The sequence below is a fragment of the Mobula birostris genome, chromosome 2 (genome assembly GCF_030028105.1).
Source record: "Mobula birostris isolate sMobBir1 chromosome 2, sMobBir1.hap1, whole genome shotgun sequence".
Lineage (NCBI taxonomy): Eukaryota > Metazoa > Chordata > Chondrichthyes > Myliobatiformes > Myliobatidae > Mobula > Mobula birostris.
In genome coordinates, this window is record NC_092371.1 from 50,043,150 (window position 1) to 50,065,450 (window position 22,301).

At 37.2% G+C, this 22,301-nt stretch overlaps 1 protein-coding gene across 6 annotated transcripts in view; it reads right to left on the minus strand.

The window, feature by feature from the left end:
• Positions 1-22,301, minus strand: part of LOC140186401 (extracellular sulfatase Sulf-2-like) — a 348,168-nt gene that overhangs the window by 224,847 nt on the left and 101,020 nt on the right. For 4 of the 6 annotated variants that reach the window (XM_072240639.1, XM_072240646.1, XM_072240672.1 and 1 more), the window contains one exon: positions 9,615-9,723. The exons of 1 other annotated variant lie outside the window; for it this stretch is intronic. The gene's annotated coding sequence lies outside the window, so the exon portion shown is untranslated. Of the gene's footprint in view, positions 1-5,473; positions 5,518-9,614; positions 9,724-22,301 lie in introns of all 6 variants that reach the window. One more of the 6 variants, XM_072240655.1, reaches the window with a different exon arrangement.

A 22,301-nucleotide genomic window follows, 5' to 3' on the forward strand; every position in this document is an offset into this window, starting at 1 on the left:
ACTGTGGCCTTGTCTCTCCCATTATTGAAATCATTTTATTGCAAATAATATGAGACTCTGTTCATAATTTTAAGCTAAAGAGATACAATCTACACCATAGTGAAAGGCATGACTATACGCTTACCAGTGACAAGGAAAAAAGGTCATAATATCATAAGACACAGATTAAATTCTGAATTTCCCTGTTAATATTTCAAGTACCTGAAGAGAATTATAATTGCTGAATGTTGCTGTAAATCTGCTAAAAGTGTTAAATTTGATAATAGGGTGAAAACATATTCTAAATGGATGCTGTACTATTAACGCATGCCTGGTTGGAAGTCTGGCATTAGAATATAATTTTTTATCATAATTATTGTAATTTTAATTAGTCCAGTGGTATGAAATCTGGTTTTATGCCCAAGCAATGAATACATTCCATTTCCATAGAGGAGCATGTGGGCTCCCTATATCCATTCCCATTAATGGTATGGAGTAAGCAGTCCCTTACACAATCAAATGAATCAAATGGCTGAGCTACCGACTAAGAGTACATAGCTTCATGACCACAATGTTGGAAATCTTTAAACTGTTATGAAGAAAGATGCATTCCTGAAAGTTCAGGGGAAAGGAAACGACCTGATTTTCCTCCCTGCAGCAGACGACACTGTTGCACTTGAACTCATTTCAACCTCCATTGACCCTGCAGCATAGGAGGCAATGGTCAAGCTCGTTTTCCTTGTTGATTCCTAACAAGGTGCCTAACAATGCAATACGCTTTTCGTCTTTTCAGGTGCCCAGAATAATTGCTGCCAGAGGATCAGTAAAATCTTGATAAAGGCTCCAGAGATATCTCCCCTGTATTTCAAAACACTTTTCATTTATCCAGCTATATGTTGACAGTGGCAGTTAGCAGAGAAAAGATTGTATGTTTTGAAGTGCTGAAGATATCCTGGTCAATAATTTGCATTCTGGTGGTGACTGATGGGGACAGGATATGGAATAGGTAGTATTACTTCAAATATTGGCTATCAAAACAGCATGTAGCCTCATTCATTGGCAATCAGGAGGATGTCTGCTCCTACAACAAGCTTCAACTCTTTTATCAAGATAATGATGACCAAAAAGCTGACTAAACAAAGTGAGTTAGCTTGCACTCTTTACCACCCAAGAAACCCATCAGTATCTATGGAGAAAATTATTAAAATATTTGGTTTCTTTTGTCAGTTTCTCTGTGTGTGTTTATGTTTCTCTCCTTGGGAAGGATGCAGTGCAGAGTGCTCAGCTTAAAATTCAATTTTTGAAATGAAATGTCAAATCATCCCCACAGTCTAAAGAAAGAAATAGACTGGAATAAAGTTTCACTGTTAAGCTATGGGTGTTCTTGTGTCTAAAATTTTACGGCTGATGAGTTCAAACCTTATTCTTTCAAAAAGATTTAAAGGAGAAAGTAGAATTTGCTGTCACCAGTCCAGATTAAGTCAACACTGCCACCAGTAGTGAACTCCAAACACTACCACTCCTAACCTCATGCAATGTTTTCTCATAATTTTAACTTAGATAATGTCTCAGCCATACTGTAACCTGCAGTTTTGTGTATAAACTGCATTCCTGATGTGTGAGCTCCTTTTAGTGGAGCATGCCAATAAACACAAAATACATTTTCTGTGAAAGCTGCCATGTAGTCTACTGTCAAGAATTTAGCCTACCTGTGGTTACTATACTATTTTAAAATATATTTGAAGTTAGTAGTGTATTTTGAGTTAACAATTAAGGTTTGTATCACAATTGCATCTGAAGTTATGCATAACAATTTATACCTATATAACTATTATTAACATTTTCTGATTTTTTTTTGTCAGTTTCTGTGTGTCTTTATGTTTCTATCTATGGGAATGATGCAGTGCAGAGTGCTTAGTTAATGCACATTTTAACCTCTAACCAAGTAGAGAATCAGTGTAACATTGTCAAGAGAATCAGAGTCAGAATTAGGTTTAATGTCACCAGCATATGTCGTGAAGTTTGTTATCCTAGTGGCAGCGGTACAATGCAATACATGATAACATAGAAAAAAAAGTAAATTAATTACAGTTAGTATATCTATGTATATTAAATAGTTAAATTAAAAATAGTGCATAAACAGAAATTGTAAAAAAGTGAGGTGGTGTTTAAGGGTTCAATGTCCATTTTTGAATTGTATGGCACAGGGAAAGAAGCTGTTCCTGAATTGCTGTGTGCATGCCTTCAGGTTTCTGTACCTGCTTCCTGATGGTAACAATCGAAGAGGGCATGTCCTGGGTGATGTGTATTCTTAATAATGAACTTCGCCTTTCTGAGGTACCATTCTTCAAAGATGTCTTGGATACTATGGAGGCTACCTAAGATAGAGCTGACTAATTCTGGAACTTTCTGTAGCTTATTTCAATCCTGTGCAATAGCTCCCCCCACCTCCATACAAGACAGCGATGCAGCCTGTGAGAATGCTCTCCACAGTACTTCTGTAGAAGTTTACGAATGTTTTAGGTGACAAACCAAATTGCCTCAAACTCCAAATGAAGTATAGCTGCTGTCTTGCCTTCTTTATAGCTGCATCAATATGTTGGAACCAGGTCAGGTCCTCAGTGATCTTGACACCCAGGAACATGAAATTGCTCACTCTCTCCACTTCTGATCCCTCTACGAGCATTGGTTTGTGTTCCCTCGTTCTACCCTTTCTGAAGTCCACCATCAGTTCTGATGTAACAAACAGCTTGAACCTGAAACCTACCGTCTTTTTTACAATTATTTTGCTAGACACACTAAGCAGCATATATTTTGGTTCTGTTTAAATTTAGCAACAATTGTAAACGTATTCGTAGAAATCTGAATTTGTTCCTAGAATACAAGGAAGAATGAATATAAGAGCAGACGATCAAGTTGAGCTGCAACAGACCTCTTCTCCACACGTACAAGTTCCACATAGCTCTTAATTATCTTTAAAAAAATATTATTTACCCACTCTTTAAACTCTCCCCTCAGTAATCTGACAGCCGCAACCCTCAGGAGGTGGGAGTGATGTGGAAGAATGCCAGAGATTCATCACCCTCTGTGAAAAGATTTGTTTTCGACTGTCTCCAAAGCCAGTACATACATTCTAGCATTATATTTTTTTTTTTGAAATTGCAAAATGGCCTTCTGTGGTTTAATCTGAAGTGGATAAGGAACTCACTGTTTATATTGTGAAACTAAACTATAATTTTCAGTAAAAGATATCAGCCATGTATTGAAATCATTCACGGAATTTTGCAAAGACTCTCGAGCAAGATGTAAACCAATAACTTATGAAGAGTGAAGGCGGTTTTAATTGTAATAGATCGGGTGTCAAACATTCTTATCATTCTGGCTGATCTGAACACCTGAGTGGGTATAAGTGGACATTCAGCAATGGGAGATCAGAATCATCATGTAACACACTTTATGTGGTGTGGGAGTCCCTAGGTGGAATTACTTGGAGCACATATGTTATATATGTGACATAACATATGATCACACTAAAATCACAAGATAGCGGGTGATAGAATATGTGGGAGTGGATAAATCACAGGAGATCAGAGATTTCCTTGGAAAGCCCAGCAAATTCATATTTGCCCTCTTAGGGAATTTTCTCACCCATACTTCCCTGTTGTAGCAAAACTAATCCAAAATCAAAACGATTGACACTAGCCTGTGACCACCACTGGGTTGTTATACTTGCATAACATACATTCAGCTCCAATGAAATGATTGTTCCAAAGAGTTGAATTCCTTATTTCTATCCTTTATTCGCAATTAGCAAGCATACAATCTTGAAGTGATATTAATTGGTCAGCAAAGATATTACCTCTGCCAGCCCCAAGTTAAATTTGCAGCAGAATAAGCAAGAATACGTAATTTATTCCCTTCGTTCTTACCATGCCTCCACTTATATGATTAATTAACATAAAAAATGTAATAAATGTGCAACACAGAATACAAAGCAGATAAGAATGGATAGATGGCTCCTACATTCCCCTCCAGCAGGTTTGACCTGATGGGTTAGTCATTATTGTTATTAGTAAAGAGCAAATCAAAACCCTATGACTTTAAGTATGCAAGTCAGGCCTATTAAGAATGCCACTACCTTATTGATGAGTGACTGCTCAGATGCTGAAAACAGCATAGGATCAGACGAAGTAAACAGCTGTCTTCATTTAATGGCTTCCTGACATGTTCCTACCTGATATTGAGCAGATGGGGTGTGGTGATGGGCGATTTTTATTTGCAGGATGTAGTGTGTGACATATTTAAATTCATCTTGGTTGCATACAGTAGTTTTATTGGCACAAGTAGTGCAGGAACCCATCAGAAAGATAAATAGTACCTTCATCCCTGGGAAGCACCTGTAAATTATGGGGAATAGTTACAGAACCAACTATATTAAAGCATATATCCTTTCTCTGACAACTGCAAGATAATTGCATAGATACAGTCAGTGATGCTGAGAAGCATGTGGATTTTCAACATGGTTAAGTCGATGATTTAAGTGCATGCAGCCACAGGAAAGAACTACTGAACAAATATACAGAACTGTTTGATGGCGAAATTAACTATATGCTGTTCCTAAACTCATGTTGCCTGTTGTTTTAAAAGCAACATTACATCTGTGAAATTCATTGGATTGTATTTCAGGTGATTTGGACTGAACACTTTTCAGTGTATAAAGTATTAAATGTGAGTTTTTAAAACAAAGGCATATGCTCACATTAATACTGCTATTCAAATGTTAGGTGGAAGGTCTTGGTGCTTTTTTCCTTTTAGCCAACAGATAATTAATTGATTAGTCTCTCTTTGCAATCAATAAATTCCCTGCTAAAAAGAGCTGGTGGCAAGGTCAGAAAAGACACAAACCAACAGAACACTCGAACAAAGAGTCTACAACCTGATCCAGAAGCAATTCAGGAATACACCGGAATCTGGCTGTTGATACCAAGTTTAAATAAATAAATATAGTTGTGGTCAAAGCCAAGCATGCTTTCTTGGTACAGCAATGTATTTCAACATGCAGAAGAGGGACAAAGACATTTCAGTGGATACATCTCAGACAATGCCCAACCAGTGTAAGCAGGTATTGCAAAGACAAACAGTACAGCGAGAGCAATTCAACATAAAACAGAAAAAAAAACTATAAAGAGCACACAGAGATAGCAAGAAAAAAACTGTGCCATTCGGCCCATCATGCCAAACCTATCATTCAATAAAATCATGGCTGAACTTTAATCCAGCTTCATTTTTCTGCACTGATCCCATATTCTATTAAAGTACAAAAAATGATTGAAGGAATATAATGAATTAAATACAGCAAAGTTCCAACAGATACAATGAGGAGAGATGAAGTAGGCTGGACCTATAATTTCTAGTGTTTAGAAGCATCAGGAGTGATTACAATGAAACATGCATAAGATTGTCAAGGGGTTATGTTTTTTCTGACTATACTCACCCTTCAGAGTCCTCTTGTGTGGTGAATTCCCAAGATTCAATACCCTAGGTGAAGAAATTTCTTTTCATCTCAATTTTGTTTGACTGTCCCTTGGTTCTAAACACACCAGCCAGAGATAATATCTTTGCTAATATCACCCTGCTAATTTTGTACATTTCAATGCAATTAATCTTAATTATTTTAGATATTAAAGATTATAGACCCAGTTTGCTTCTTTTCCCATCATAGAATATACTGTATGTTTCAGATTCAATCTGGAGAATCTTTGTTGTACTTCCTTCACAACAAGTATTTCCTTAAGCAGAAAGAGCAGAACTGCATACGATATTTCATGTGTAATCTATGTTTGTAGCCCTGTGTAACTGAAGTAAGATATCCGTAATCTCCGTTATGAAGTTTTCTTGCACTGAAGGCCAAGATACCACCTGCCTTCTTAATTATCTGCTGGTTTTGCACAAGACTTTATCTATAAAATTGTGCTCAGTTTTAGGGTATTTAATGTACTGAATAACAGAAGCTCTGAAAATGGTTCAAAGAAGAGCTGTACATGAAATGAGCAATTCAAAGATCTCAGCTTTCACAATAGGATTTGTAGGTTGTATTTTGTATTTTTATTCTAAACAAGTACAAGTTAAAGGGAAATTCAACTGAAGTGATTAAAAAGTAAAAAAAAAATCACTATGTGCAAACGGATGGATGCTGGGAGGTGGTGTAGTGGTGGTATAGATGGATGGACTTCAGGGTGGGTGGTCCTGGATTTGAATCTGGCCGGCTCCTTACATGCTTTCCAACCATGCTGGGTTGAGCGTCAAACTAGCAACTTAGCCTCGTAACACAGACAAATGCTAAAGAAACAGAAAGGTTGTCACACAATATGCAAAACAAAGCACAGGGAGGAACTTAAACAGATGGATAATTTTCATTGGATAAAGAGAGAGAAATTATGGTGTTATAGAAATATTTATGGCAAGATTCGATGCCAGGATGTTTATCTAAACATAATGTTGAACAAATTATTATTTTCATGTGGCGAATCTTAGTTTGTTCTATTGGGTCAAAAGGAACGACATAAATTGGATTTTTTTTTTGTGCACCATTGTGTGGTTAGGATCAAGAATATGCTGCCAGGTATAAGTTTTAAGGGGTGATAAAGTAATGTAACCAGGTGCAATTATGGTTTTCAGAAGAGAAAAAATATTCTCCAATTTCAGGTAAACTGCTCCCCTTCTGTCCCTTTACTCTCTCCTCCTGATCTACCCAGTTGCTCTTACACTTAACCCAGCCCCCATCACCCTGTTTACTTCCCTTCCACTAGTTTCACCCCTCCCTCTAGTGTTCCTATCTCACATCCTCCCCTCCTTAATTAATTCCATTCTCTACCTTCCTCTCCTATCAAATTCCATCAGCTGCAGCCCTCTCCCTGTAAGTTCCCAGCCTATCATCTCCTCCATTTGACTATCACCCCACCTACCTCTTGCTAAGCCCTTGCTCCATCCCTTCACTTTTATTATACTGGCTATCTTCCCTCTATTCTAGTCCAGATGAAGGGCCTCAACCTGAAGTATCAACTGTTCATTTCCCTCCACAGATGTTGCCTGGTCTGTGGAGATCGATCCTCCAGAATCTTGCTTATTATATCTGGAACAAATTTGATGGTCTGAATAGCCATTTTCAATGTTCTAACCTTCTGCAACTCTCTAATTCAGGTCATCAATATGAACATGCATCTGAAAATCATGTTCTGATCTGAAGGAGAATGGAAGTGTTCCATCAGAAAACATTTTGTTGAAATCAGTAAAGAGAGCTTAATGATCTAAGGGAGCATTCTCAGTATTTTTATGTGATTACATAAAGAAAAGTTTTGGTTGTTGACGCAAGTGTGTTTGATCAAAACTATTGAGCTCAGTGTTCTCATGTTGTGAAGTGAAGCAGAGATCATATTTTCTAACTTGCTTTTATTGTGGGTTTTCTTGTTTCGTCTTCATAAAGAATGGGAAAGCAGTTGTACAAAGAAGCTGAATGCCTAGTTCAGGTCCAAATGGGATGTTAGTGTTACAGAAAAACATGAACAAAATGCTGGAAATCTGAAACAAAATTAGAAAGTGTCAGTCTTTGATATAATTGATACCAGTGTTGAGTTTGAAAGGTTGACAGAATACCTAGTGGGAAACTGAAGATCTGTTCCTTTGAGTTTTGTGCTTATCATTGTTACAAGTTTGTTGAAATCATTATATTGGAATTTCATGCCACGTAGACTCATTTGTAAGGTGATCAATTACTTACAGAATTGGCAAGTACACCTCAACTATAAAATAATAAATATTCAAGGCAAGACCATAAACAAAATATAAATATTCGTAAGCAGTGTTTGTAAGTATAATGACATGGAGTATTGTATCATTGTGATGAGAACACCTCTCAATTTTCTTGGTTTTTTGCCCTGCTCAAACGAAGGTTTGACTCATGGTCAAAGCTTAATGCTGCAGATAGAGCCTAATGTGTAGACTCTATCTGAAACATAGGTACAGAGTGAAGAATATTTTATATACAGTACTTCTATTTCCAGTTTGTGGTCTCCTTTGATTGCTGTATGGTTTATATCATGCAGCATCCTCTTCAGTTTTTATTCCTGTTTATGCCAACTTAGTTTGGTTCTGTAACTAATACACTGAAATTTAATATTGTAGAATTTAGCCAGTTTCCTTCACATATTGCCACACAACACAGATGGGGGAATATAACAATATCTAGATTGGAATCTTTTCCTATCCTCTTATTTCCTTTTTTCTTCCTTACCTTTAACTGTAAGGACTGAATTGCTGCTTCATTTCTGGCCACAGTAAGTTGGAATTGAAAAGGTATAACCAGCAACTGGGCAATCCAATTTTCAATTGAGTGAACAGTGACAAATGGACTGGGCTGCATCCAAGGCTATGGAAATATCTGAAGTAGTGCAAGAATTGTGTGATAGCAATGTATGCAGAAATTTCATATCCTCACGCAGGGAAATAACAGTGAGTGCTCCAAAAAGATTCAGTTGTACAATCTTTATTGACCATTATATTTGTTTCTCAGGAGTTCTATTGTGCACATTCTGCTGCAGCTCTGTTTTCTTTGATATCACTTAATTAGTTTTTTATTTAGCTTTCACTCTGTTTTGCTCTTCTTCCTGTTCAGTTCCATTATATCATGTTCTTGTGGTTGTAGCAGTGTAGAAGTGTACAAACCTATGAGGGGTATAGATAGGGTGGACATTGAGAAATAATTCCTATAAAAGAGATACATAAAACAAAGGGCATAAGTTTGAGATGAGAAGTAACAGGGTTAGATGATATCTGAGTGGAAAAAGGAATGAAGCTTCAGGATGATTGCATCAGGAATACATTGCTTGAGAAGGCAGAGATGGCAGATACTGTCACAGCAAGTAATAAACTTCTGGATGAGCACTTGAATTCCTAAGACATAGAAGGTTATGGACCAAGTGTAAATAAATGGGAATTGGTTAGATGCCTATTTGAGGATAGTTATGAACATGGTGAGCTGAAGGAACAATTTTTGTGCTTTACTGCTCTATGACTTGGAAATATCAATACCACAAAATGATAAAGAAGTAAGTTTCAGTAAAAAATGACACTATTTCATAGATTACACATTAGTTCCTTCACTGACAGCAATTCTGAAGAAATAAATACAATTTTTCTCCCAGCAACAGCAAGGAATTCTCTTTGTTAAGAATCAATGGCAACTCAGATAAATATGAACTAAATTATTTTTTAACAAATAATCTAAATTATTGGAATAATCAATAACTCACTTAAGCATCAAAAATGCACAAGTAAATAAATAATAATTTTTTGCATTTCAGTAGATGGATTTGCTGTTCCATCTATCAATAATTATGGACATTTACATCCATAATACTATTATAGTCTAAAAAAATTGACCATTCTCCAGAGCATAATTTTCACTCATGATGATATTATAATCAGATTAATCTTTAAAAATGGAAGATTTATTTCAAAACTTACTTCCTATCTTGAATAATAATTGTAAACAAATACCCCATCTTTACACTAGATCAAGGGCATAGAAAAACAAATTACATAAGATCGATTCTATTCCATTGGCAAAATTGCATTACCTGGAAATTTTCTGTAGTCCAATGGGCGCAGTCTATTTGGAAAGAATTTGCTGAATGCGGAATGAAGCACCCTTCTGAGATTTTGATCACCCACCCAGTTTACCTGTAACTGCAAAACAGGGGAATCTATTAGATTATTGTGCTTGAAGAGAAAGAATACAGCTTTGCTAAGATTTCAGTCTTCAACCTTGGGATAGGGTCCCATTGGCACATATATTCCTTTGCAGGCACTGTATATGAAATATGTCCTGTGGTATAATTTAGTATTGGTATCATGAGGGAACAACCTCAAGATCAGCTATACAGGGAGAACCTCAGGGGCCAGGAGGAAAGAGGCAGTCCAAGCAGCTCGTTTTGGTTGGGGTTGTTCATAAATTGCCTGAAAGTGATGTATTTAACCACAGCTTAATTTACCATCCATCTGCAGTCTGCACTGAATCTCTTTTCCATCACAATTAAAGTCAAAATAAAAGAAACATTAAACCTCTAAATGCCTATATAATTCAGTTAATCATCATTGTGCATTCCCTTTCTTCTCTGTGCTAATATTCACTCATCTAGTGTTTGAAGCTTGGCTCATAGAAATGTGTTGAATTTCAGTGTAGAAAATTGCAGCTGGCCTTGATGACATCGAACAGCTTGGGTTTGGCAGCTTGGGTGCAGACTGCACCATCTCAGCTCTGGAGGTGAGGTTGTATTATGCAGGCATACTGTCTGAGAGCAACAACAAAGCCACCAATGGCATGGCAAGGGTTGAAGAAAGGACCATGCTCTCCAGCAATTGTACTCCATGGAAACTACTGCCAGTTCCACTGAAGCAGTCCCTGCGTTCACTGCTGTGAAACTCTGCAGGTTGTTTTGAACTCAGTTGTCTATATACCAATGACTGATGTCGTCTTGCATGTTAGATATCTGACATTCAGCTGCAGGTCAAAGTCATAGGCTAGCCGCTACTGAGTTGGGATGGAACCACAGCAACGGCCGTTCAACACTTCATCATCAGCGCTGCCACTAAGATAGGTTGTTACCACCTCTAGGCTGGAACAGAGATTCCCAAACACTGCAGAAAACTTTGTGCCATTGCGATGCTGGGCTCCTCCATCCTCATTCATAATAATCACAAACTGTTTAAGTTGGCTTCTCATTGTACTAAGTGTTACATACCTCAAGGAGATCTCTGATTTTTTTTTGTGAGAATGATGTAATGGTCTTTTGGAGGTCACCTGATGTAATTTTCCCGCCGATGTGAGGTCACGTGATGACATGTGCCCCACGGGTATATAAGGGAGACCTCAGATGACGCAGTTGGTTTTTAGTTTTTTAATTTTCCAGCTAGAATGTTACTCTGTCTCTGCTTTTGTTGCGTATTTGTTTTTATGACGCCGTTTCATTTTTAAAATGGTTGTTACTTTCTGCTGCAAGGTACAATAGTGCTGGACTGGAAATTTTTGCTAAATGTGTTGATGTACCTTATTCCATCAGTAGTACGGGATAGTGAAGACTTTTTCGAAGTACAGGACCCGAAGGATTGAGAGGAGTTGGTATCATTCGGCAGTTTAACAAAGGATCGACCTTATTGAGTCTTCGTTGAAGGAGTAGTGACCTGCATCAAAGATAACTCTTGCCATAAGAGCAAAGAGTTCATGCAAGGTTCTGTCTAGAATTTAAGGTCAGTTGTTTTAAACTGTTTATTTCCTGCATTGTGAATCCTTTGGACAGAACCAACAGGAAAGTCGCGTCTATGAAGAAATCCTTCTCTAGAGAAGTCTCTCTAAATTGAACGTATAAATCTGTTGGACTTTCGAATTTACCATTTTAAGAACTATATCTGACTTTACCTCTTTAAGAGCTGTTTTCGCATTTAACGCTTTAAGAACCAGTGCCAAGTGACGATAACGGTTAACTTCCGGTTAAGGTATTTGTTTGTTTTTTTCATTGTTTATCCGTGTTTAATAAATGTTTGGTTGTTTTTATATAACCTGTCTCGATTGATATTCATTGTTGCCGGTTAAGTAACATAAGACAGTTTATTATGTACACTCAATCTTCCTCTATAGCTTTCTCCATTGGAGTCCTCATCCAGCAATAAAACTCTTGCTGGAAGTACCTAGAAGGTAATGTAGTGCAAGTTGTGATTTGTTCTGATAAAGAACATCCCACACAGTTATCTTTGCAGGTTTCTGTCCACCGATAACCTCAGTAGTGGCCATTTCAATCAAGGTCAGCCCCAATTAAAAGCTGGAAATCTACTGGCTGCCAAGCCAGAATGAAAATTTGAAATGCCAGTGGTCCACTCAGTAATGGATCCAACATCATGCTCTACCAGTTGAACAGAAGCTTATCTATATTTAACTAACCCTGTCTTGAAATGCATGTTGAGTCCAACACTGATGCAAATGACATCAAATGAAAACAAATTCGAGATGAAAGGTCCCAGAATTAAAATGTTAACTGCTTAACGTTCTACAGATGCCGCCTGAGCTACTGATTTCCCATTTTTATTTCAGATTTCCAGCATGTCCAATTTAATTTGATCTTTACCTGTTGTTTATTATTTTGTCCTATACAGCCATATGTAAAAATCAGAGTTGCCAACATGAAGTAAGAATGTCAGGATTTTATTCTGATTGAATTGTTTTATCCATCTTTCTGGAAATAATCCCATGGCCATTCAAAACTCATCCTTGTGCATCCACCAGATAACACAATTAAGAGTAAAACCATGTACTTCAACAAGGCTGTACCTCAGCAAACTATGCCACCTTGAATAACTGAGACTATTTAATGCACAGGGTTGGCATCGAGGCACACACTGACCACAAGGCTCCAGGCATGTGTGACTTGTTTCCTTGTACATATAAATTACTATTATTCACAAGAAACCAGCCCAGTGTTAGTTCTGTTGTTCGATCTTGGAGAAGAGTCAAAACTGAAGTAAAAGATTAAGCTGTTTCTCATGGCATTACTGTTCTTGGCTATGAGCAATAGGAAATTACATCATTTATATTTTGAAAACATTGGGAAACTTGACACAGGGCAAGTTTAAATTCTGTGATCCAATTGTTTAATTGAGCATATGAGTAAAAACTACTGCCAACCACATTACATTAACGAACTGGGCTCTTGGACTTTTTTCCCCTTTGGGTCAGTATATATACTTTGGATAACATAACCTCCCTGTGAGCCAAAACTCAACAGCAGTGAGATTGCTGAGAAAAAAAAACAATCACTTGGGCCTTTTTCTTAAAGAGAAGTTTAAGGTAAAGGTGTTTATTATGTAATCTTAGAAAATTAAACTATTGCTCCACTAGTAGCTCAGGTGGCCAAGGTGGCATTCAGCTGATGTAGAAAGACAAAAAGAATCATTGTCTGGATCTCAGAAACACTGATTTTATTCAGGGTGATGATAGATCACATATGAGACATTGAGCAGTACAAGGCCAACAGAATAGTTTGGGTCTTTCTATAAAGATAACAGTAGTTCAATGTAAAAGTTAATCCACAAGTTAACCGACAACCATGGTGGAGAACTGTGAAGTGCCACATGTTGTGGCTCAAATTGTATTGCACAAAAGAAACTCAGAGGTTTTATTTCACACCTCTTATTTGCTTTAAAATAGAGTTCTGCCTTATTTCCGAATTGTTATTTGCTATTGAATTATTTGAACTGGTAACACTGAAGAACAATTTTTTCTATAAAAGTGTTGCCTCCTCAGAATTTCTTTTTTTTTTTAATGATAGACCACTTGAAGCTGAACACAAATATAATTTCAGACTACTTGTAACACTTAGGAATTTGAAGAAACAAGAAATTAACTTTTATTGGATATAATGTGTTTAATTGCATAACTTTGCTGATGCTTTACAGTAGTTCAATTAAGCTAAAAGTGTTTTGTTGATGATTTTCATTCATGCTCAGTGTTTGAGGCTTTTCACTTGAGTGTCCAACAATAATCAGCCAGCACTGATGGATTCCAGTTGCCCTGATACTGTTTCTCCATGACCACAATTTCACCATGCTCGTCATTGACAACGCCAAGATTTGCAGGGAAGAAGTCTAAATGGGAATGCAGAAAATGAATCCTTAGTGACATGTTGCAGTTCATGCTTTTGTATGCTTGAAGCATGTTGTCAACCATCTGCATGTAGTTCGGTGCTCTGTAGTTGCCAAGAAAATTTTCAACAACAGCTTTCCATGTGATTTTCTCCGGTCCCACTAGATGTTCTTCAAATTGCCTGTCATTAATGACCTGTTTGATTTGAGGACCCACAAAAATGCCTTCTTAATCTTGGCATCAATTATTCTGGGAAATATTTGTCTCAAATATCAAAATCCTTCACGGAAATGTATAGCCTTTCTAAACTTTGTTGTGCCATGCAGTATCCATCCTGCCTAAACATGCCCATGCATGCCCGGACAAGATGGAAAACTTTTCAGCTTACATTGTGGGCAACATTTTAATTGACTTGAGTTATGAATTGAAATAACAAATATAGGCATTTCCAAAAAGAATACAGTGTGTGATAGAAAAATGTCATGGTGTTTTGCATGATCAGCAGCCCTGAATCAATAAGATACACCCAAAAGTATTGAGGAAGCAAAATCTTTGTTGTCCATTGCAATTAATGATGAATACTCCTTTATCAATAACAAGATTTATGATTCTGCTCTTTCATTTCAACACACAAGTGATATGATTATTTAGTTAGAGATACACTATGGTAACAGTGCCTACCAACTCTTCCATAAACAATCCCCAAACCCGGCTGCAAAAGGAAGAGGATTGGACATGAGACTAGGAAGCCCATCCTGTAAAAACCCAGAGCTACATAAATGCCAACAGAAGCTCCAGCGACATCATCCCTGGGAGAGGAAGGATACAATAAGGTGGGCTAAACCTGGAAACAACTGAAAGACAGGCGCAGGTGAGCTACTGTCAGCAGCCTGTGCCCCAGTAGGGGTGATGGGCTTAACACATTAACAATACAACAGGCCCTATCAGTCCAATGAGCCTGTGCTGCCTGCCCAATTACACCCATGTAACCAATTAACCTACCAACCTGTACGTCTTCAGAATGTGGGAAGAAACCAGAGCACCTGGAGGAAACTCACAGTCACGGGGAGAACATACAAGCTCCTTACAGACAGCAGCAGAAATGAACCTGGTTTACTGGCACTGTAATAGTGTTATGCTAACCACTTATTCATTCATTATTGATTATTCTTCAGAGATTTGAAACTTCTGTTTTTCTTTCTTAATTTTTGTGCCTCTTTTCCCCCATTTTTATTTTTCTCCTTCTTCTTTGAGTTAATACACTATATTTTCATCATCAATACTCCTATTTCTTTACTTGTCCTTTAGTCACACAGTTTAACATATCCCAAAATTCCTATAAAATGGGGGGAAAGAATTTTGATTTTAAACTGCACGGAAAAAAATGCAATTAGCATAACTTGCTACATGATGCTTCACACCTCATCCAAAAAAACATCATAATGTTCCTTTGGTAAAGCATGGGACTGTCAACCTATATTTTGTGCCTAATGACAGGAGAAGAATTCAAACCTGTTTCCTTCTGACTGGGATCCAATAGATTGAAAAGCTTCTGATATTGCTTGTCCATTTTATCTAATAATGAATATTAAATTATATATGGTATATTTTTGTATTACAGAAGGAGTCATATGGATCATGCAGATAGATGGAATTAGATTAATTCAGCCTCACAGTCAGTACAGACATGATGGGCTGAAGGGCATGTTTCTGTGCTGTACTCTTCCATATTCTATGTTATATCTGCAAATGGTGAGGTGGAAATGCATCTGTAACAAAGGAGATGTAAGACACTCCTTCACTCCACTAGCCTGCAGGTCACCCTTGGACAAGGTGTAGCACCTGCCTAGCCCACCCAGCCAGGGTCAGGTGAAGCCATGGGGGCAAGTGGTGGATGGTCATACGAGCAGTTCGTGCATATCACAAGTCCTGGTTATGTGACCACTGACGCCAGGCAGACAATCTCTAAATAGTAATGATAATTGCTGCTATCACCCATCTCATAAAGACACTGCCCAGAAGAAAGCAATGGTAAACCACTTCTATAGAAAAAATTTGCCAAGAACAATCGCGGTCCTGGGACCATGAAGGCCTACATCATACGACATGGCACATTATGATGATGAACTAGTTATATTTAAAAGAGACTGAATTATAAAGTAGAATAAAAACAGACAAAGGAAAAATAAGACCAATATTAAAAATTAATAATTTCTAAATGCTTGAGCAATCAACTTACTACCAAAATAAATGTGACTTAGGTTACCTGGGTGGCTAAGGGCATATTTTGCCCTTATTCAAACTCTGCCACAACACATTACCAGATAGACAGGAGAACCATTTCAAAAATATTCTCAAAGCCTCCTTGAAAATGAGCAATAGCAACATTAGACCCAGAGAGTCGCTAACCCATGACCATATAGATGGAGCTTGAATACACAGGAACACTGAAAACCCAAGCATAATTGTGTGAGGAGTGCATGACCCTACAAACCACACTGCCACTCACTTGTCAAGCTTCTCTTGGTCATCTGCAGTAAGGTGAATGAAGCAATCATACAGATATATGGACTGGTGGACTCTCTTGCAAAGGGGACCAGAGCATGAAAGTAAAATAAACCTTGCTAAAATTGTATTAAACTTGGTGAGACACATCTTGAATATTATGTTCAACTTTGGAGATATATACTTGTATTTCACCAGTTTGATTCCTGGGATGAAGGTTTTACCTTATAAGGAAACAGTCTGAGCTTAGCAGAATTTAGAAGAATCAGGGGTGATTTTATTGAAACATAAAAGGTTTGGAGTGGACTTGACAAGGCAGCTGCTTCCCCTTGTGGAAACATCTATAATTAGGGGTCATAGTCTTAGAATAAAGGGTCACCAATTTAAGAATAAGGTGCTAAAAAATTTCTTCATTAAAGGTTTTGAATCTCTGTAAATCACTACCCCAGGGAACTGCAGAGGCCGAGTCATTAAATATATTCAAAGTAACATAGAGAGGTTTTGATCATTAGGGGAAATCAAGAAGTAACCTCTTACCCACTCTTCCATTTGTAATGTCCTCTTATAACCCCAACTACACAGCTGTTAGCTCCATGGAAAACTATATTGTTGCCTAAATCTTCTGTCAGTTTCAATAAGGTCTGTAGTAGCACTTTAATTGCCAGTTTGTATTTGCCATAAGGACGGTTGGGCTAGTACATTATAATAAATGCATCTTATTAAAAACAAGATTTACATGCCTGCAGGGCTTTTTCTACTCTCACCTCTTTAGCTTTAGAAAAAGGAAATAATTGAAATGGTAGAGTCTCATTTCTATTCTTACTCTTACAGGATTTTTAAAATCTAATGATCTTTCCTTTCCCTCATATTCATTATCTGATTTTTCTCTCTGCTCCTTCATTGTAAAGAAACAGTGCAATAATTGTCTACGTATTTAATTAGGAATCTATGTCTTTTGCTGAGAAGCACATTCTATGAGAGCTATAGTGTCAATGCAGAATTAAATAAGTATTATAATTCATGGGAAATTTAAATTACTCTGATATCATAGATGTGTAGAATTTTTGAAGAAATTAAAATATTTCAGTTTAACTCAATATAATTTCCAAATGCCCTGGAAAAGCATTCTTTCTACAACTAGAATTGAAGATCTATAGGAAATAATTTGAGGCTTTCTTGGAGTTATTTAAGAATTTTAAGTAATACAAAAGAAAGAGAATTGCTTAATGGCACCAAGTATTTTATATATACATTTATCAAATAGTCAATTTAAGAGTGTTAACATAATTGTTTCATTATGAAATGGGAGTACTTACTGTAAAGCAAATGCAGCTCTTTGTTAACCCAAGTCTATACAAAGTGCTGTTGTGAACATGTGATTAATTAGGAACTTGGACATAGTTTAATTTCAAACTAAAATTAAAGTCCAATTAAATTTCCAAAGTTAAATGAAAGGGCAACAGTGCAGACAAATTCAGGACAAATTGCCATTTTCAGCTATCTAGTTTGAATTTCTTGGATGCGAAGAAAATAAACCATATGTCCACTGAACAGGATTGACCTAAACCATTCTGATGCAGCATAGTGATTTTGTTTTAATGAGAAGATATAAAAATGTAAACACAGAAATAGGTATGCATCAGTTTAACTCAATATATCTCTATGCACCATCTATACTTCAGACATTAAGAAATAGGCGGAAAAAGCATAATTCAGTTCCAACAGATTTACTTTTAAATGGCGTGAACTAAATTATTCACAGCACCTACATGTTACAGTTTCTAATTCACGCATGTGGTCATTTTCAGATCATACTTTAGTCCATACTTTGCTGCCATTAATCAGTGGATTTTTTTCTGAGATACATCACTGATTTGCAAAGAAATTACTCTTTTCATGACTCTATGTCGTCCCAAAACACGTCATAGATCATTTAACCTTCTTAACCTCTAATATATTTCTTCTTAAATGAAAATTGATGTACATGTGCTGACATGATTGCTGAGAGGGTTATCTCAAGCCTGGAATTGCCAAAGGTGTGTTGACGTGATTCAAAATTTAAAGACATCCCACCAATTTTTGGTTTATTATTTCTTGCTTTACTTTTTTAAAAAATCTACTCAGGTAATTACCATTATGAAGTACGGGTTTAATATCTGTGTGATCTGTATGGTTCGCCTTGTAATTACAGCTTTAACTTTGTGCAAATATTTCACAAGTATCCTTTCTCCCTATGTAGTAGTTAGCTCTTGTAGGACTGATTCCAGAAACCTCTTCTCAGCTACATTTAAACTCTTTAGGAGTGAAAAGAGGGACAGAAAAATATCAGTGATTGACTGGGACAGATGTAAACCATTTGTTGTCTCATGATTACCCACCATTCAATCTAGTCATGATTGATCTGTACGTTAATTCCACTGGGCCAGGACAATTGCATAATACTTAATGTTTCCCTTCCAAATAAACTATCAGAGTCAGTTTTGACATTGTTGCTGCTGTATACCATTCTTTTACTTACAGTCTTGGTTTAAGGTTATCTATGCCTCTTGTATCCTAACTCAACCTATTCTCCATTCTCAAAAGAGCTTAGTGTATGAGATTGACTTGCAATCAGAGTTACAGAATACACGTGGACTAAGATGTTAACTGTCCTGTGCTATCACCAGTGGGATCATCAGTTGATCTGCCACCTGTCTTCAGGAGTTTCGGCCCGCTTATGATCAAGACTCCCTAAAGGTGGTGGGCCAGCAGTGCTAAAGCACCACCTCCCACTGATGAGCTTAAAAACTTGGCATCTGCCTCTATCGGAGTTGTTGGTCACTTCCATCCAACAGATAGTCTGCTCTTCAGGTGGCTATGCAACTACTGAAGGGTTTGCAAAAGATGTATACACTGTCTGACTACCTGCCCCTCTGGACATACTTGGTCCATACCCATGCTGATCCTTTCTCTGCTGCAGCAGCTACAGCCCTGCTGGTTGACTTGATCTCTCTTCTAGTGAAGCCAAGGTCACGCAGCCACTTCTGGAGAGTGAACGCAATAAACCCACGGCAGCCTACTTCAAATGGATAGCATGAGACCTTCCACCCTCTGTCTCTGCACTCTGATCTTAATTCTGCATACTTGGTTAACTTGCGCTCATGACTTGCAATCATAATAACTTCCATTCTTATGTCATCTGTGTTCAGACCATTACTCATACATGATATCTTGCAGCTCTACAACACTCTGAGTATGGTACATTACATCAGCTCTGCTTCCTTACGATTTTCCATTGCATACAAGCATCCACTGGCAGACTTCCATCCTACCGCTGACCTACACATATTCCTTTCACTTTTCAGATGGCCAAGAAAGGTAATCTGACCAAGTGTTAGTTCAGAAATTGGTAGTAAAGATGGAAGCAATTTATTGCTTCTGTTGCTTGCAGCCATCATTCATGAACCACTTCATGTACAGACTATTCCCAGGCTATGAATGGGTTTCACTTTTATAGATGTCCATAAGATAATTTTATCCATATTTGGAAAAGTACACTGAATCAATCAATATGCTAACCGTACCTTCACATTATTTTAATAAGTAGCATCAACAGCACAGATAAGAAAGAGAGTAAGAGTAATTATGAGAGTGAGGGCGTGAGAGAGGGAGGGTGAGAGATTTATTCTGACACTCTTGGAATAAATTTATGTAAGTACGTATGTCCACTTTTGAATGTAATAAAACTCTGGGAACTCTTTCGCATCTGGGCAAGTCTTTAAGTTAGGTATAACCAGGTATTATTTTTAAGGTAATATTAATTTTATTGTTAAAATGCTCTTATGTGTTCACCCTGGTAATGCTAAAATAGCATTATGAGAAAACAATGACTTTATTATGCATGTGTGGAGTAGAAAGAAGAGTTACAATGTTCTAGAAAAACAAACATCAAGACCAGGAGCTGCTTTTCCTAAGGAGTACTGGTCGTATGGTGAGGAAAGTGAATAATGTTTGATAATATCCATGTAAAATCACTTATACTTTTTTGTAAATTTAGACTATCAGTAATTTCACATGTTTTACATGTAGATGCTTTAGACTTTCATGAGTAAGGAATCAGCACTGGACGACGTGCTTGTGCAAGTTCCTATTGACCTAATAGGTTAGTCTTTCTAGTAATTTAATTACAAGGTAATATATTTTAAGAGTTTTTGTAAAGGTTTATTTTTGTCTTACTTTATTGTTTTATGACTGAATGTGAATGTGACAGAGTAATGTGAATGTGTTCATCTCTGTTCACATAGCATGAGCGAGGAGAACTCGTTTCAGGGGCTATCCTATATGTTTTTGGAAGTTAAGCAGATGTGTGCCAAAGTGAGTATACATCTTAGTTAAAACGAGATATATTTATTCATATTTTTGATGTGTATAAGGTACGGGGTTGGTGGGATTCTAATGTTGTTTGTATTTTTTTTTAAGAATTGCCACCAGCAAATTAGTTTTGTATATTTTGTTTTGTTTATTTTCATACTGCATATGGAGCTAGTTGATGAACAAGTATGAGGACCGAAATTAAGCTGAGATTGTAACAGCAGGAACTGCGTTTTTTTTTAGTCCATTTTGTTGTTTTAATTTTGATACCCTCTTTCTGCATTAAAACATCTAAAACAGATAAAGAGATTAAGGACCTGAAAAAGTATTTGTTGTCCTGAATGTGTGTTTTTCCCGGGCTACAAAATAGGCATTCGCAACCAGTGAATGGACTGTAATAGAGAGGTTAATTAACAGATGGGATCTGAATGTGAGCCCCTGAGTTGAAATGGTTAGCAGCAAGGGTAAATAAAAATGATAGTACAGGAACTATTTCCCCCAAAGGCAAGGTTGTACAAGACTTTTGCTCCAGAGAACAGCTGATGACTTTGGGATAGCCTACAAAAGAAATACCAATGAGCATGTGCAATGAAATGCTTGGTGAACTGTGTAAAATATCAAGTAATCTGAGTAAGTCCAAACTTGAACATGACTTTGAACAGTGTATACAGTTCATCTGTCCAGAATGATTTTGAGTTAAATGAGCAGTTTGTGCATTGTATATTTTATAGCATTTTGATCTGCTTTATTCTCTAAACATTGATCGTAATATCAAAAACACGTTGAAGACTACTTTTGAAATTCATGCCCATTGATTGCAATGGGCATCAGCTGCCTTTCATGTCCTCACCCTAAAAGACCAGTACTCATAAACCTCAGCACAGACCGTCAATAATCTATTTTACCACAGGGGAAATCACAACCAAGCTAAATCCAATGCTTCACCCAGCATTTGGGGTGTTACAAATGGCAGATTTATTCAATAACTGCCACAATCACGAACCCATGGTGGATTACTCAATAGTGTAAAATCAATAACTCATTAAGGTACAGTGAGTATTATTAATGCTATAAATGGTGCCAAATCAATATATTCTTAAAAATGAAAAGATGGTCAAAATAGCCTAAAACTAGTGGAAATCTATAAATGGAAAACAAAAATACCTGTGGAAGATGGCTTAGTTCATCATTCATTGGGATAATGTGGAATGTGCCGGAAAGCATTTGGGCAGGGTTCTGATACTGCATTTGTTCACCTGGCACAGGCTCAATCATAAGGCCAGTTATATCCATAAGACCATAAGACAAAGGAGCAGAAGTAGGCCATTTGGCCCATCGAGTCTGCTCCACCATTTTATCATGAGCTGATCCATTCTCCTATTTATTCCCACTCCCCCGCCTTCTCACCATAACCTTTGATGCCCTGGCTACTCAGATACCTATCAATCTCTGCCTTAAATACACCCAATGACTTAGCCTCCACTGCTGCCCGTGGCAACAAATTCCATAGATTCACCACCCTCTGACTAAAAAAATTTCTTCGCATTTCTGTTCTGAATGGGCGCCCTTCAATCCTTAAGTCATGCCCTCTTGTACTAGACTCCCCCATCATGGGAAACAACTTTGCCACATCCACTCTGTCCATGCCTTTTAACATTCAAAATGTTTCTATGAGGTCTCCCCTCATTCTTCTAAACTCCAAGGAATACAGTCTAAGAGCGGACAAACGTTCCTCAAATGTTCACCCTCTCATTCCCAGAATCATTCTAGTGAATCT